A 17,833-nucleotide genomic window follows, 5' to 3' on the forward strand; every position below is an offset into this window, starting at 1 on the left:
AAGATGCTCAACATCAGTAATCATCCAGGAAATGCAAATTGGAACCACAGTGAGGTATCATCTCAAAGCTGTTATGGGAGAAAAGGGAACCCTTGGGTACTGTTGATGGAAATGTAAATTGGTGCAGTCACTGTGTAAAAGAGTTATGGAGAGTCCTCAAAAAATTAAAAATAGAACAAACATGTGATCCAGCCATTCCACTCCTGGGTACATATCCAAAGTAAATAAAAACAGTAATTCAGAGAGATCCATGCCCCCTGATGTTCATAGAAGCATTATTTACAATTGCCATGAAATTTCAGTATGAAAATTACTGAAGTGTCCACCAACAGATGAATGCATAAAGAAGTGTGTATACACACACATACACATACTATGCACACACACACACAGTGGAATACTATTCAGCCATTAAAAAGTCTTCCATTTGCAGTAACTTGGATGGATCTTTAGGGCACTATGCTAAGTGAAATAAGTTAGAGAAAGACAAATACCATATGATCTCATTTACATTTGGAATCTAAACGAAGAAACAGAGGAAAAAAACAAGCTCATAGATACAGAGAATGGACTGGTGGGTGCCAGAGGTGAGGGATGGTGGTGGGGAGGTAGGAAAAGTGGCTGAAGGGAATCAAAAGGTACAAACTCTCAGTTATGAGATGAACAAGTCATGGGGATATAATGTACAGCATGGTGACTATAGTTAAGAATACTCTATTACATATTTGAAAGTTGCTAAGAGAGTAGATTTTGAAGTTCTCATTGCAAGAAAATTCTGTAACTGTATGGTGACTGGTACAAACTAGACTTATTGTGCTAATCATTTCACAATATATACAAATACTGAATCGTTATGTTGTGTACCTGAAATTAACACAATATTGTATGTCAGTTATACTTCGATAAACAAAAGACATATCTTCTTGGATTTTAATGATGGACAGAAGCCTCATCATTTATGTAAATGCTACTAGAAAGTGGGAACAGAGTGTGGGAAAACTATATTATGATTCAAGTGCCAATAACCTTGACCATTCCTTGAAAGGTCAATAATAAATTAAATCTGTTCTGTATGGACTCAGATCCTGTTGGAAGTTTTCCCCTAAATGATAAATGACGTTGGCATCTGGCTGTTCCAAGTATTAGTTCATCGGTATGTGTTTTTTGAGCGCTTATGGGCTCAGGGAGTATTGTATCATCCTCCAATGTGTAAAATGAAGGGAGTGTTACTTTCACTCATAATACAAGGTATAAGAAAAGTCATGCTTCGCTTACTTGTTTAAATCAAATATAATCTACATTCTTGTTCTGTAAGGTTGGGGGGGACTTGAATCTCTGTCATTTGGAGTCTTATTTATCTTGACCCCCCCGGTCGTATGACAGATCTCAGAATCATTCATGGTCCAGCGCTTTTAAAGAAGGCTCTGTGGTCTCCTGAGTTTACAGTATTCACTACTGGTATTTTAATTATCTTGGCCTATTTGGTTCTGTGAAGGTGAGTAGCTTGACTGTCTTTTGGCCAAGCCTGGACATGGGCTTTAAGACATGCCAGGAGCCTTACTAAGCTATACTGTAGAGATCAGCAAAGCCCTCCCCTGCTTCCTGATCTTGAGATGAAGTTATCAAAATCTTATACTGCCTTCTGGCACGCCCACAGCTTCCAGTCCAAGTCCATTCTTCCATCCCCTCTACCTCTCAGACGATCTGGTGTAATTCTCCTGAATGAGCTAAGTTTTCCATAAACCCATATTCAAGGCCAGTAGGCGTGAGGTGGGGTGGTGATGGATGAGGTGGGGTGGACGTGGATTTGGGGATACCAGACAGAGCCGCATTTATCCCTGTAACACAAACTCTGAGGTAAGGAAAGGAAAGGAAAGCCTTGACCACCCTCTTAGAATAGGAAAGAGAAGACTCCCTATGCAGTGAGAATAAAATAAGTTTATCCTGTCTATTAACCTGTCATAATCGTAAATGTTACAATTGCTGCACATTTGCAGAGAGCGGAAAGCGATGTGATGCGACTGAGGAGGGTAAACAAGGAGACGAGAGGAGCACGTGGAGTCCATGCCAGACACCGGAACATCCCGGTGCTTTGCGTTTCATTTAATCCTCATAATAGGTCCACGAAGGCACCATCATCCCCCCTTTCACAGAGGGGAATAGAGGCCCAGAAAGATGAAGTAACTTGCTCTGAGAGACATCACCGAGGGTGAATCCCCCACACCCCCTACTCTTTTCTCTCATCTCTGGTAGAGACTGAAAGAGCTAAAGAGTCACTTTTGGAGCCTCCTCTATGGCCAGGGATGGCCCTGGCACACAGTGTTTGGCTCTGAGACAAGCAGGAGGGTGCTGGAAACTTCTGGGGGCAATTTTTGTCACCCTTTCCCTTTGCTTCCTGTCTTGAGGATGCCTGCTTGCCGTCAGGCAACTCACACACCTGCAGCGCCGAGCAGCTTTTCTTCCCAAAGTCCCTACTGCCTTCCTGGTGATGTTCACTGGCTCATGTCATTTCTTCTCTTTGGAGTGGCCTTTACTCTGTCCCCACCCCCATGTCCCAGTCCTACTGAGACTTCTGGGCTCAGCTCAACTATTACTTCCTTCCCTGAAACATTTTCTGGTCCTCCAGAATAAAGTGATTATTTCAGCTCCTAAATTTCCACCTCATGTTATCTGGATCTTCTTTGTGGTTCTCATTGCAACCTTGCACAGAAGTTTCGTGTGTTCACGTTTGCTCTTGTCTGTTGCCATGTAAGGCCTTCCTGCAAGGGCTATGTGTATATTTCCCCCAGAAAATCCTAGCATCATGGCCTGGAATATAGTGGTGTTCAACCAATGTTTTTTGAGTGACTAAAAGAGACTCTAAGGACAGATTTAATTTTGGGGACCATGAAGAAGAGGCCAGGAGAATCTTAGGCACACATTGAACTGTTGAAAGAATGCCAAGCAGTGCCTCCCTCTAGGCTTGGGTTAGATGAGATAATTTATTATCTTTTGCTTAAGCCCCTATTTGTTGGGTATTATGTGACTTAGAGCTAAAAGCAGTCTGCTGTTGTTTCCCCTGATATACTTCCCAATGTCATAGAAATAAGGGGTGGAGCTATTTGACTCTAAAATATCACACAAATTAAGTGCTTAAACCTTTAGCCAGTTTTGAACTATAAATGAGCAGAGATTATCTATGGTTTGAAAAAGGCTGGATAATAGATCGAGTAGATAGATACTATTAGAGGCATGGTGAAGTCTTCAGGTCAGCATCAGACTGAGCAGAGTATGTGCCACGGAAGGCTGGAAGATGTGACTTCATCTTGCTTCATCAGGAAAATGATTTCAATTTATTAGGGGGGCAGGGTAGTGTGGGCATCTGAGAATTGGCTGAGGGTGACCACCATTTTCAACGAGGTTATCTTCCCGCGTTTGGGTGGGTTGTTTAGAAGTGGAGACTCTCAGTGTGTTCCCTGAATCCCTGTGGCCGCCCTGACATAGAAGGGTTGGGGAGAACTGCCAATTAGTTCACACCTGCAGCAGCTTAGAATTCCTGCTGGTTTACAGCTCTTTGGAGAGCATTTAGTGCCTGTGGTTTCATGTACAGTAGTTCTGTTCATCTCAATCCACTTTAAGTGGATGGAAAGCAAACTGGAAAATAGACCATCAGATTCATTGAGACAGGCTGTGAATAATCGTGTGTGTTGACAGGGAGGCAGAGTCCTTGAGAAAGTAAAACAAGGCTATAAAGCAGGGTGCTGTGGACTGAATTGTGACCCCCTCAAGTTCACATGTTGAAGCCCAAACCCCCGTGTGACTGTATAGGAGACAGGGCCTTTAAAGAGGTAATTAAGGTAAAATGAGATCATAAAGGTGGGATCCTAATCCTGTAGGATTGGTGACCTTATAAGAAGAGGGAGAGAGAACTCTCCTCACGTGCAGACCCAGGAAAGGCCAGGTGAGGACGCAGAGGGAAGACAGCCCTCACAAGAACCCACCCATGCTGGCACCCTGATTTTGAACTTACTCCTTCCAAACTTCTGTTGTTAACGCCATCCAGTCTGTGGTGTTTTATTATGGCAGCCCAAGCTGACTGCTACGGAGAGTCTTGCCTCAAGAGGACCAATGAAGGGTTTTAATTTTGAGGAATTCATGAGATAGGGCACCATGGATTGGTGGTGTTTTGCAGTTGCATTTGGTTCTGAAAAAAAATGACAATTTTTTAATTATTTTTTACATTGATTGTTTGTTATCCTGGGAGTAACCTGGTCAAGAGAGAAAGCAACCTCATGGGGCTTCGGGATGTGTTTGCACACCCAGGTGTCTTTGTATTTTTTTTTTTTCCCTCCATCCAATCAGGCTCGAAAAGAAAATACTAAAAGAACTTTAAGACCATTTTCCCTCCATAGCCCTTATGTGGAATCCATGTTCTCAGTCATCTGCATATTGGCATGAGACAAAATAACCACCTCCAACTCTTGCATAAGGTCACATTTGATATTCCCAGACGTGTCAAAGATCTGATAAAACAGGTCTGCAACAGTAGGTTTTTTTTTTCGTAAAGCTCTTATTCATTATAGCTGCTTACTTTTTTCAAAGTTATCTATTTATAGCAATCATTTAATTAATTTAATTATTTTTATTGAAGTATAGTTGGTTTACAATGTATTAATTTTTGGTGTACAGCATAGTGATTCAGTTATAGGTATATCTATATATTCCTTTTCCTATTCTTTTTCATTATAGGCTATTACAAGGTATTGGATATAGTTCCCTGTAGGACCTTGCTGTTTATCTATTTTATGTATAATCGTTAGTATCTGCAAATCCCAAAATCCCAATTTATCCCTTCCCACCCTCTTTCCCCCCGGTAGCCATAAGTTGGTTTTCTACATCTGTGAGTCTGTTTCTATTTTGCAAACAAGTTCATTTCTCTCCTTTTTTTAGGTTTCACATATAAGCGATATCATATGGTATTTTTTTTCTCTTTCTGGCATACTTCACTTAGTATGACAATTTCTGGGTCCATCCATGTTGCTGCAAATGGCATTATTTAATTCTTTTTTAATGGCTGAGTAGTATTCCTTTGTATATATATACCACAGCTTCTTTATCCAGTCATCTGTCAATGGACATTTAAGTTGCTTCCATGTCTTGGCTATTGTACATATTGCTGCTATGAACATTGGGGTGTATGTATCTTTTCAAATTAGAGCTTCTTCTGGATATATATGCCCAGGAGTGGGATTGCTGGATCATATGGTCACTATATTTTTAGTTTTTTAAGGAATCTCTATACTGTTTTCTATAATGGCTACACCAAATTATATTCCCACCAACAATGTAGAAGGATGGGGTAGTAGGCATTTGATGTGACTATAATACCATTATGTACTTAATATTCTCTTTAGATTGCTCACCTTTTAAAATTATATGTGTTTAAAAAATATCTGTGAGCTAACATGTCTGGTGGGCTAGTAATATTAGTAATAATAGGTTAAAATAAACATGTAACTTTTAAAATAAAAGTACATTTAATCCTTGTCATCTAAACTTATTTTACATTTTACCAGAGATACCTGGGGAAATTCTGTAAAATCTCTGGGGAGTTTTAGTTGAAAACCAAAGGTATATAGCTGCTGTTTACAGAATGACATTTCTGGTTGACTGTGATGTCACCACGAGGAAGTGACAACTAACAACTAGTTCATTTGACTTTATGCTAAGAAATGCATTTAGACCGACTATACTTGAATTTTAAAAAAGTGCAAAAAAAAATACCCAACTATACTTCAATAAAAAAAGCAAAGTGCAAAGAATTTTTTAATGCATTGAATATGTGATTTTCTCTAAAATTCAAGGAGGTTTTAGCTACTGATAAAAATTCCTTTTTATACTATAGCATCCTTGATTAAATGCCTTTTTTCTTTTTTGTAAGTGAAATTTCAGTCTAAGGTTTGTTTGCTTGTATGGGCCAGCTTTAGATATTTTTGTGTTAATTTTTTCATCTAACAATAGATATCGTATGTTGAATGACTTCCCATCTCAACAGGATTCTTAGTTGGGCTTTATATTTATTCTTGTAACTTGCTTATTTCTTAAAAGTAGCTAATTCCCAACTAGGTCCAAGTCCTTCCCTCACACACTGTGTCCTTCTAATACCACTGCTGGGTTAATATTCCTTAGTATTTCAATTCCTTGCTTTAAAACTTTCAGTCACTCTTTTATCATGGTATTACACAGCCTTTCCAGCACTTTCCCTGTCTAGTTTGTCTTCAGGTATCTTCAGCCCAGTAATACTGAGCTGCTTACTTTTCTTACATACTTAATCTTTTTCTTATGTTGACTCACATTTACGTTTTGAAGTGGCCTTTGCCCCATCCCCTGCATCCCAACTCTACACTTCTTTAAAGGGTCAGCTTAGCTATCATGTCTTTTCTTGAGATCTTGTCTCATTCTCCTGAGTTAAAAACACTGCTTCACCTTCCAAAATTCCATCTCACTTTGCACCTTCTTTAAATTCCATCTCACTTTGCACCTTCTTTATGGCTTTTGTTGCAAGCTTGCATTGTGGTTACCTGTGTGACTACATGTGTGAACAGGCTTGATCTTCTCTGATGTCGTATAAGTCCTTATATGTATATCAGTTTCCTCTAGAAGAGCCTAATGCAATGTGTGGCATATCATACCATTGAGTCAATATTTTTTTTAATTAACAAACAAGTGAATACCTGAGCGTCCAAAACCAGCTTGTGGGGTGTGTGTGTGTGTGTGTGTGTGAGAGAGAGAGAATTAGAAAAGTACCCAAGGTTTAGCATCCACCAGATACAATGTAATACCTTTGAAATACATAAAAGTTAAATCAACTTTGTGTGAGTGAGCTAGGTCTCACGGTAGCCATAGGACTTAGAAAGTTTCAACCACAGACATGGTGACAGCCAAAGCTGTAGCAATCCTAGGCTCCATGGTAAGTTTTAGTCTCTCAGACTCACCTAGAGCTGTGGTCCTCAAAGTGTGATCTGTGTACTGGCAACATCAGCGTATCCTGGAGCCTGTGAGAAATGCAAATTCTTGGGCCCCATCCCAGTCCTACTACATCAGCAGCTCTAGGTGTGGAGCCCAGCAATCTGTGTTTTACCCAGCCCTCCAGATGCTTCTGATGCGTGTTCAAGTGTGAGAGCCACTGGCCTAGAAAAAGCTCTAGGAGGGCTTCTATCCAGTCTTGACACTGTCAGTTCAGCTAAAAAAAACAATGCTTTCAGAATTCCCGAATGATGGAGTGATAATCTTGTAAGTGAGCCTGCAATGATGCTTGCTCAGTCTCAGTGCATGAATCAACGGATGACATGTTAGGAGCCTGCCTTTGACCTCCCACTCTCGTTAGGTTCATTGTGAGAAACTGCTGCTCACCGCAGCTTGACAAGTGAACCATGCTGCGTGTAACTGAGCAACACATGCTGGTGCGAGAAATTGATGTGAAAAGTAGCAGGGACGACAGTGTCCCATCAGCCGACTCGTGAAGGTCATGGTGGGACTAATGTCCTATGTTAAGGGATGTTCTTTGACTCTGAGTTGCCTGGATGTCCTGTTTTCTCATCTCTCTCACTTCTCAGGCACATTAATATCCCAGTGCTTGGTTTCAGTGCCCAAATGCAGTGGTCAGTGCCTGTCGACTGGCTCAAGATGCATTTTCCCTTTCTAGTGTGCTGGTAGTACATCAATTTATTTTCCAGTGCCTGCCTTTCCTCCGTAGGAGTCAGATTCTGATTTGTCAAAGCCCATTAAGGTGGTTCCAGTCCCTTAACCGAGACTCAAGGAGAACTGGGCAGCTGACCCAGTTCTGGTTAGTAAACTGTGAAGGCAAATATGCTAGGGGGGTTCTCTGGAAGTTTTCTTTATTTTTAGTAAGAGATGCACAAGGGGAAAATGGCCGAGGCCTTTGGACTTTGTTGTCTTTTTTTACCCCTTTTTTTAATTGAAGTATAGTCATCTTACAATGTTGTGTCAATTTCTGGTGTACAGCATAACGTTTCAGTCATACATACACATACATATATTCAATTTCATGTTCTTTTTCATTATAGGTTACTATAAGATATTGAATATAGTTCCCTGTGCTATACAGTATAAATTTGTTGTTTATCTGTTTTATATATAGTAGTATCTGCAAATCTCAAACTCCCAGTTGATTGTTTGAGGATGCAGTGTTTGGAGCTCAGACAGCTTTCCTGGTACCACAAAGACAGCTTAGCAAACACACTGGGGACTACAGACTAGAGAGGGTGGAGGGAACCTGGCTTCTGATAACGTTGCTGAAACACTGAGTCAACTCCCTGAGAGCTGCCTCCTGCATCCAGACTTTTGTTATAAAAGATAATAAATCCACTTTCACCTGAAATTTGTTAAATATTCATTATTGCTGTTTCTCTCCCTTTAATTTCTCTTGAAAAATAAAAGAGATAGATGTGATGACACCTCTAAATTACTTCCAGCTCCAACAATTGATGACTATTAAAGCATCTGTGTGTGGAGTTTTAAGGTGAGACAAAATTTGGCAGGAATGGGGCCTGGAGACAGGTGTGAGGATCATCTGAATTAGGGTCAAGTTTTTCGAGGTCCAGGAGGTGGCATCAAGGAGGCTGTGGGGTCAGCAGCTTGAATTCCTAGGGGAGGGCTGAAGTCCTAAGTCCTGGAACACAGCAGGGTCAGGAGTCCACAGGAAAAGTGAGGAGTCAGGTATAGGGCAAGTCAGAGAAATTCTGATGAATGACGCCTGCCTGCCGTCATACCTCAGGCTGTGTGTTTCCCTCGGGGCCTCTCAAGGTGCCAAATGGGGTGGGTATATTAGCCTTGAGTCCTACGGGGCCAAAGATCTCCTTGGGGATGTTCCCGGGATCAGGAGTTTTCTGGTTGTCCAGACTCACTGAATTCTTTCCAGAGGTCCATCCCATGAATTCCTGGGCTTGGCCTGCTGTCTCAGCCTCCTTCCTCCAGCTCCTTTTCTTCTTTCTCCAATTTCTCCAATTTCTCCAATCTCTTTACTGATGATTTTCTACATTCACATGTTTCAGTTCTTGGTCTTCTCTGCATAGTAGTGCCATCTCTAATCTTTTCAGATGTCCTGACCTTTGAAAAACAAATTTAAATAGGCCACAAAAATAGTTTAAACAGAGGACGTTTACATTCATTTCTAGCATTTTTTAGTCAACATTGCCACCTGGAGGTGAAATAATCCTTAAACCTGTGTGTGACTTGAAACTACTTTTATTGTGATGGGATATTTGATTTCAAGGATCTTCAAGTGGTAAAATTTTGAGCAAGAGAGGAGGCAATAATTATGATTCAATTTAAATGCATACTTTGAACTTGAGAAGATGGTGACTTATGGAAAATCCTTTAGACCCACTAAATTAATTACATGACTTATAGAAATTCTTACATATTTGCTCTTAAGGTTTTGGTTGCTCCCTCAGTTTTGTTCCTTTAAGTTTAAAGAAATCCTTACCAAATTTAGCCACTTCCAGGTGAATATAAAACAAAACAAAAACAAATAACAATAACAATCAATTTCAGACCAAGGCTTATGTAATTTTTTCCTTTTTGAGATGCTTGTTTTGCCTCTTTCCCCAAGTCTCTCTCCAAGATTTGTCAGTTTGTGAGAATTTCTTCCTCTCTCATGTATGGTTCCATACAGTAAAGATATTTGAACACATTCTGTGCCATCTAGCAAGAATTACAGTTTGAGGCAAGTCTAGGGTGGGGCCTGGGGCTCTAAATTTCCCCCAAGCGCCAATACTGCTACTAGGGGACCCCACTTTACATCACAAAGCTTTACAGGAAAATAACTGCATTCTTGAAACCCCAAATCTTTCTTTAGGGTGGATCAGAAAACTGTGTGTTCTGTTTGGGTGAATGAGCAACAGATGGGAAGCCTCCTTTTCCCGAAGCAGCGTCTCAGCTGAAGTGGCTGATTCCCCTTTGGGTTGAGGTGGGGGTCCTGCAGAAGTGAAACCGCAGCTGCGTGCACGACTTACTGAGACAAGGTCAGGGACTGTCCCTGTGCTTGGCCATGACCACGGTCCTTTCTGGGGGATCTGTGATAACTGTGTTTGGCGAGTGTCCTCCCAGCAGCCATTCTAGGCTAGACAGTTGCATTAAAGTTCTAAATTGGGTTGCACATTAGAATCACCTGGGGCCTTTAAATAAACACTGATATTTGGGCCCTGGACAGCAGCGTTTTAAAAGCTCCAGGTGATTCTAATGGACAGCAAGCCTGAGTACCACTGAGAACCGAAAGGCAAAGAACACCAGCCTGTCCCTCCTCTCCTTCCTCATCACCAGTTCAGCCTGAAACAGAGACTGGGGAAGCCCTCCGCTGCAAAGTGGGTTCAGTCCGATCTGCTCTGGTGATTATTCATTCTCTCAGGCCCCAGCCCGATCTGCACTCCAAAAGGATGAGCATACTTTAGAGCAAGTCCCCAGGACATGGTGAGCTTTGTTACATTTTTTTAAATTTATCTATTTATTTTTTATTAAAGTATAGTTGATTTACAATGTGTTAGTTTCAGGTGTGCAGCAAAGTGATTGTTATACACATATACACGTGTATCTATTCTTTTTCAGATTCTTTTCCATTATAGGTTATTACGACATATTGAATAGAGTTCCCTGTGCTGGTCCTTGTTGGTTATCTATTTTATATATAGTAGTGTGTAGATGTTAATCCCAAACTCCTAACTTATCCCTCCCCCCATCTTCCCCTTTGGTCACCATAAATTTGTTTTCTGGGTCTGTGAATCTATTTTGTGTTACATTTTAATGTCCCACCCACCTGCTCTCTTCCTGGCCAGCTGAGGTCATGTGATAAGGCTGCTGCATCCTGAGGAAGCAGTTTTGGCTTTTATATGGACAAGTGCTGGACTGGTTTTATCCCCTGGGAGTTATGAATCAGATGGTCTGAATGCTGTCCTTGGGAGGCTTGTGGAGTCAGAAATGTTTTCTAGGTTTTTTCTTCAGAACTTTTCAGTGGAGATCTTGGGAGCTCTGATCTAGAGCTGGAATGACTCTTGACTTTGAAAATGAATTAGGAACAATTGTTTTAGGCTGTTTCTGCCACATTTGTATGTATACATATGTGTGTATACACACATATATATAATACAATAATATGTGGGCTGAAACATTAATGAGAAGTAATACAGATTTCAAGATAAATTATTGGTTCTGTGGAATTATGGTTGAAGATCAAAAGAAAAACAACTTGGTTCTCCAATCTTGTTTTTCTCATTAGATATTTACCCCCCCTACACACACACATGGAGGTATATACGTGTAAACCACAGAACACTTTTCTATGCTCCTCCTCTTGGCTCTTCTGTGTTTTTGGCCCTGTTAGTCAAATCTTCTTGAAACTGTTTCCTCTCTGGTTTTCATGACATCACTGCCTCCTGGTTCTCCCTCAACTGCTCTGGATGCTCTTCCGTTTCCTATTCTTCTCCCTCAAATGTAGAAGGTCCTCGGAATCCAACCTTGGCTTTCTTTTCACTCATTACCCACTCCTCCCTGCTATACTCATCACTATGCTGATGACTCCATCACAACTGTATAAAGTACGCGGTTTCCTCCTGAGCATCAGATCCTTATTTTCTTTTCTTACTGACATTCTCAATAAGTCCTACAGAGACCTGATATTCAATATGTCCCAAACTGTGCTCGTCATCCAGACTCACAGATGATATTTACTGAGCAGCTACTATGTGTCAGACACAGGTCTCTGGAGATTCAGGAGTGAACAAGACATACTGTTCCTCCCTTCATGGAACTTACGTTATTGTCGGGGAGACAGGCAGGAAACAATAGGGTGTGATGTTGGAAAGGGATGAAGCAGGGTAAGGGGATGGCACATGATGGTGTTTGCATTTTAGATAGAATCAGGGAAGGCTTCTCTGAGGAGGTGGCTTGGAGCCCAGACTTGGCCAAGGTAAGTAGGAGGGTCATGGGTTCTCTGTAGGGACAGAGTTCCAGGCAAAGGGTTTTCTCCAGATTTGCTCCTCCATCTACCATCCACTTAGTTGCTCAGCCTAGGGACTTGGGGTTCCTTATGTACCCCTTTCCTGACCTCTCTCCCCCCAGATTCATAAGACCTATCATTTTTTCCACCTGAACATGCAATTGCAAACAAAACTACCAAGTGAGTGTAATCACTGTTGCAGGAACCCAACGCAGAGAGTTTCAGTTTGTCGGTTGATAACCTCTGATGTCCTTGAACTGCAAGAGGTTTTAGGTGGTTAGTGGGTCATATGTAAAACCAAACCCATGTTTTGGTTGTGTTTGCCTGTAGCCTTCAGTAAAATTTTACTAGCGTTCATTTTTTCTAGTGGAAGCACCTCTAAGAGTGTCGTGTATTCTGTGGCCACCATTTAAATAGTTGTGTCCCAGAATGGGGCACCAAAACCGTATCTGGAGTGTGAGTCAGGGAGCTGAGTCTGGGATTTCGACACTTGAGCCAGAATATTCATGTTGTCATTTCAGCTCGGTTATTTACCCTCTTCAGCCTCAGTCTGTTGCTCTCTGTAATTGCGATAGCGTCCCTATTAATCTTTTCCGGGAGGAGTTGGAAAATTTATGTAGTATTTTACTTTGTACGCATTTTTGTTTTTTTAGCATTTCTATAGTTTCTTATGTGTGCTGCATTTATTTTTCAACAAACGAATGTTTCAAATGCTCGGCAGACTTTTATTGAATGCTGCTATATGGGCTAGTTAAGGATGACGCAGATGTGAACGAGACAGGATTCCATCGAGTGCCTTGGCAGAGAGAGGCAGGTCCACCAGGAACTCTGAGTCTCTGCTCAAGAGCCATTCTTTGCATCTTCCTGGCTAACAGGGCCTTGATTTCAAAAAAGAGATTAGGTACGAGGCAGCAATAAGCTCAAAGAAGGCGGGCTTCCCCCAGGGGATAAATGGTTGGTTTAAGCCAATCGCGTAGCCCTAGTCGTCTGTGCTGTGATTGGTTGGAATGGCCGCGTGACCCTGCTCTGGCCAATGAGAAAAGAAAGCCGGACTTTCCCGGGCCGACCTCGGGCAGGGTTTCCTCGCTAGTCAAACGCGAGAGGCGAGCGGGTGGGGTGCCTCGCCTTCCCTTCACAGCTTTGAGTGTGGTTTTTGCGGGGATAGTGGTTAGAGCCTGAGGGGCAGTATTTCTAACTCGCTGAGGATGAGCGAGTGGACAGACGGAATGGGAGAGGGTACGTTCGGGAGGACACTGTGGAGCGACAAGAGCAACCGCGCCACCGACTCTCTTCGGGATTCTTGTTCTGCAAGGTAATCACGATAGTACTCTGTTTCAGGCACCTTTGGGCAGCCATTAATTACCAGCATCTGGAAAAAAAAAGCTTAATTGATAGGTATTTCAATAAAGTCAGGTACAAAGCCTTAAAGAAACAGTGCAGGGAGGCAGTTTGGCCAGGGGAAATCAGGGAGGGTTTCCTAGTTGAGGTAAACTTTTGAGGAACATGTGAAAATCCACTAGGTAGAAAATGCAGGGAAATGCGTCCAGGTGGAGGAAGGGCACGTGGAATGGCCCAGAGGCTTGAGGGCACGTGTACCTATTAGACTACTTCATGGTTTTGGGGTATCCAGAGTATTTTAGGTTCTCTGTGGAATAGATTCATGGCATTTGTGGATGTAACATTTATTTACATGTGATCTTTAAAAGGTTTAAAGTGTATACTCAGTAACATACAGTAAACGTGTAATTTGTTCAAGAATTGCATCTACACCTTGGTGGCTTTCAGACTTGGAAGCAGAGTGTGTCCTGTGGGCAGTGAGTGAGTCAGGTTGACTGCAGGGCACAGAGTGCAGCTTCCCAGGTTTTTGTGCATAACTTGGTAACTTATGTGGAACGTTAGAAATTTGCTTCCTTCGTTAGTCCTGCTCAGTTGAGAAGCAGACACCAGAATAGTATTAAACATGCAAGTATTTTTGTTAGGGAACCGGCTTGGGAGATGAAATAGGGAGGGAGCTGGATGAGGCCGTCCGACTGGCATGCGGTGTTAATGCAGAGAGACAGGGAGAGGGAGGGAAGGCTGGGCAGGGGTGCACTAGACACCGTCCAGTCTACGGAAGGATCTGAGAGTCCATAGGGGAGTCCTCAAGCCAGAGGCACCACCTGAGAAGTCCCCTGCCTCCCAGGAACAGGCCTGCCTCAGTATCCCTGCCCCACAGAAAGCAGCCAGTGGGAAGCATGCCCTCAGCGCACACGTGACGGTGGATTTCAGAGCACAGCAGCTGTGGTCACTGTAAATCACACCACCTGTGGCTGGAGGTTGGCAAGGATAGTCTCTGAAACATTTTTTTGAAAAAGAAAGCTAGTAAGACTGATGATGGAAATTTTTTTGTAAAAGATAAAAAATTTGTTTATTTTTTAGGTACAATTCTTAACCCTTTTGGGGAGGGATCATGGATTCCTTTCAGAACTGGGTTTCCGATGTTGACTCTGTCCCGAGAAAAATTTACATAAACTAAAGAGCCCCTGGTCCAGCATGACTCCTGCATCTAAATTCTGGCTTCGTTAGGGCTGAGTTTCCCCACAGCTGCGGCCACAGTCCCGCAGCAGCTTTCCTTGTGCCGAGATCTGGACCCCTTTTGCCAGTTGCTGTCCTACTTCTGGGATGGACTCGTGAGTTCAGCAGCTGCATATATCCTCTTCTCTTGAAAAATACCTTGGCTTGGAATACTTAAGTCCTGCCCTCCAGGGCCTCTTGGGTACACTTGCTGGTCTCAACTCTCTGAATCCTCATGGAGTTTTAATTTCTGGAACATCCAAAGGGTGCAGTAGCTTCTGTGCTTAGAGCTTGACTATCACCTTGTTCACTTGGTCAGTTAGGATCTCTTCTTGCTTTCCTATCTCAAATGAACACTTCTGAAATTTGAGGTTGATATCCTGAATTTTGATTTTGATCCTTAACATTTAAGAGTCTGTCCCCTTTCTCTGTTCCTTCCAACACCTTTGCTCACATTATCAGGAAAATCAAATATGCAACCTGTACATACACATACTCTCATACATAGTATTAAAAATACATATGCAGTAGATTTTTGTCTTTTACGATAGTTATGTTCTATAAAGTTGCTGTGAACACTGAATTAGAGAATATAGGGGACGTATGTATGTGTATGGACAAATATATCTATATATACACATATCACACATGGACTATAGCTTTAAAACAACACATCCTGGTAGGTTCTATTTTCTTTATTTTACAAAAGAGGCAGTGAGATTCAGAGTGACAAGATGACTTGTATGAGGCCACCCCATGAACAGGTGCCAGAACTGGGATTCATGTACTGTCCAGCCGCCCCAGAGCTAGGGCTTCTTGGAATGCACTTTCCAGGAACTACCGTCTCCATCCTTGTCTGCTCACTGCTGTCTGAGGGCTGAAACCAGAAGCAGAGTGTTGTCATGGCCCCTCTCAGCTGGAAATATGCTCGTTCATGTGAACAGAGTATTTCATCACTCTACACATGTCTAAAAATGACCATTAAACCATGTGAGTGCTTAGAAATAAATTTTAGCCAGTAAGCAAATTCACGGGTATGAAATCTATGAATGAGGATCGACTGTATAAGGTAAAAAAATTCAAAATATGCAAAAGGGTATTCAGTGAAAAGTCTGCCTCACTTGTCTTCTGTCCTCAGATCCCTCAGTTCTCCCTGCTCCCAAGTCCTCAGGGAACTGCTATGATCAATTTTTTATTTGTCCTTCCAGAGGTATCCTTCTAACAGCACCTTGGACAAAATGAGTGGTTAAAAATAGAAAATTTGAATTTAAACAAATCCAGCCTCAAAAATATACACACAGTTGGTCATGCAAGCTGTTCAACCTCTCTAGGCCTCAGTTTCCACAGCTCTAAAATGGGGCCAACAATCTTGCCAGCTAGGCTGGCTGAGAGTATTAAACGGTGTAATGTATGTAGCGTGCTTGTCACTGAACACAGCATGTGTGACTGCCAAGATCTTCACCTACAAAGCACTCCAGCTCTAACTCTTAACACTACACTGTGTCTGTGACTTTCTCTGTCCCAGTGCCTGTGACTGCCGCATGTGTCCTCAAGCTTTGGGTCCAACTTCACACTAAAGGGTTTGGCTGGAGGGAGAGAGCAGTTAATTGACCAGCAGTTTTGTGCAAAACTATTGCTTCTAGTTAGAGAATTTATGGAAAAGATCATTCAAATTTTTTTTAAGGACCAGTATAAATTGGGATTTACCTTTAACTAAACAGCCAAACCCAGAGGAAACAGGAAGATACAGTCTAAAGAAGAGGCAATTCCCAATTCAAATTAATGGGAAATTGTAGCCTCACTATTATGCATCCAGTGATGCATGAGAGTTTCCCCTCTTGCAAGTGAAAGTCTGTCTTCCTTAAGTGGAAAAACCAGTTTCCTTCCAGGAAAACTAAGCACTCTGCCTTTCCAAATAAATTTCAGTATGAAATTGATTACCTTGAGAGAATCAAAATGCATTTTTCCCCAGAAATTAATTATTTTTCAATTATACATGTATTTTCACTTATTAGATATGCCGCTGTTGTCTTTACACAGAATTTAGCATAGGAGCTACTGTTTACTTAAAGGTAGGGCTTTACCTGTCTGAAATCTTTCATGCAGTCAATCATCCAGCATATAAATAAATAGAAAAATAAAATAAAGACCATGTCATGGGGAAATAGAGTCTGTATTTGAATCATTTATCTGTTTGATGTTTCTGGACAATGTTTCTGGAGCTTGGTTATTCCTAGATGAGCTTGGAATACAGCTGTTTCCCTGCTTTGTACTGTGTGCCTTGGCGATTGAATTCTTACTGATTTAAAAGAGAAAAATGATGACTTAAACATCAAGCTTTTGTTTTCAGGAGGGTTTCAGAGGCTGATCTGCCTTTTTAGAGAAAAGGAAAGCCCTCTGTTTCCTCACTTGGTCAGGAGCAGCGACCATCCTGAATGTAGCCTCATTCCTCACAGTTTTGTGTTTCAAGTCAGGAACAGAATATCCAAATATGCTTGTGCTTTTCCTGTAGCCTGTAACTTTTTCTAAATATGTAGCCCAAAAATACTTGAGTTGAAACCATGGGAAGTACAATTTATTCTGGTCATTGAGCAAGTCATTCTTCTTTTCCATTTTTGATGTCTCTGCTCTGGGCCTATATTTGGAAGGGTGGGAGCCTTGTACCACTCTGCTCTCTAGAATTCCTGACCACAAGTATTACTGTGGAGGTTTTCACCGCCTGCCTCCCCGCTCTAGATCAAGGTGTGGGAAGAAGCAAATCATTAGATGCTGTGACAGAATTCTTCTGACCTAATTAGCTTCACTAAAGCTAATTCTTGCTTAGCAGTCTGTAAGCCTGACCATAACTGTTCACAAATGTTTTCTGTTTGCAGACCTCAATGAGATGAATGAGAAATTCTCACCTTTAGCTCTGTCTAAAACAGAAAATTAATAGATGAAATGATGTTTTAATTTCTCTTTGTTTCAGAAACTTTTATTACTGTGTGCTCCATAAATAGCCCCCCCCAGCATCAGTGGCCCTTAATAGGATAAAAACAAGTGCCCTACCTGTGCCAAATGATGATTTCTTCTAATGGCCTGAGACTAAGCTGTAATCAATAGAAGACAAAGGGGAAATATGGTTCTTCTTCTTGGGATGCTTACTGTTTGGCTGGTGAGAACACACATGGAATTATTTGCAACGATATAGAAATGATAAATGTGGATGCGGTTTAGACAAGTGGTTCTAAACCTGTTTTTCTGCTACAACACACGTGTAAATTCAAGTTCCCAGATGGGATGCACACC

This window comes from Vicugna pacos, chromosome 7 (assembly GCF_048564905.1).
Source record: "Vicugna pacos chromosome 7, VicPac4, whole genome shotgun sequence".
Lineage (NCBI taxonomy): Eukaryota > Metazoa > Chordata > Mammalia > Artiodactyla > Camelidae > Vicugna > Vicugna pacos.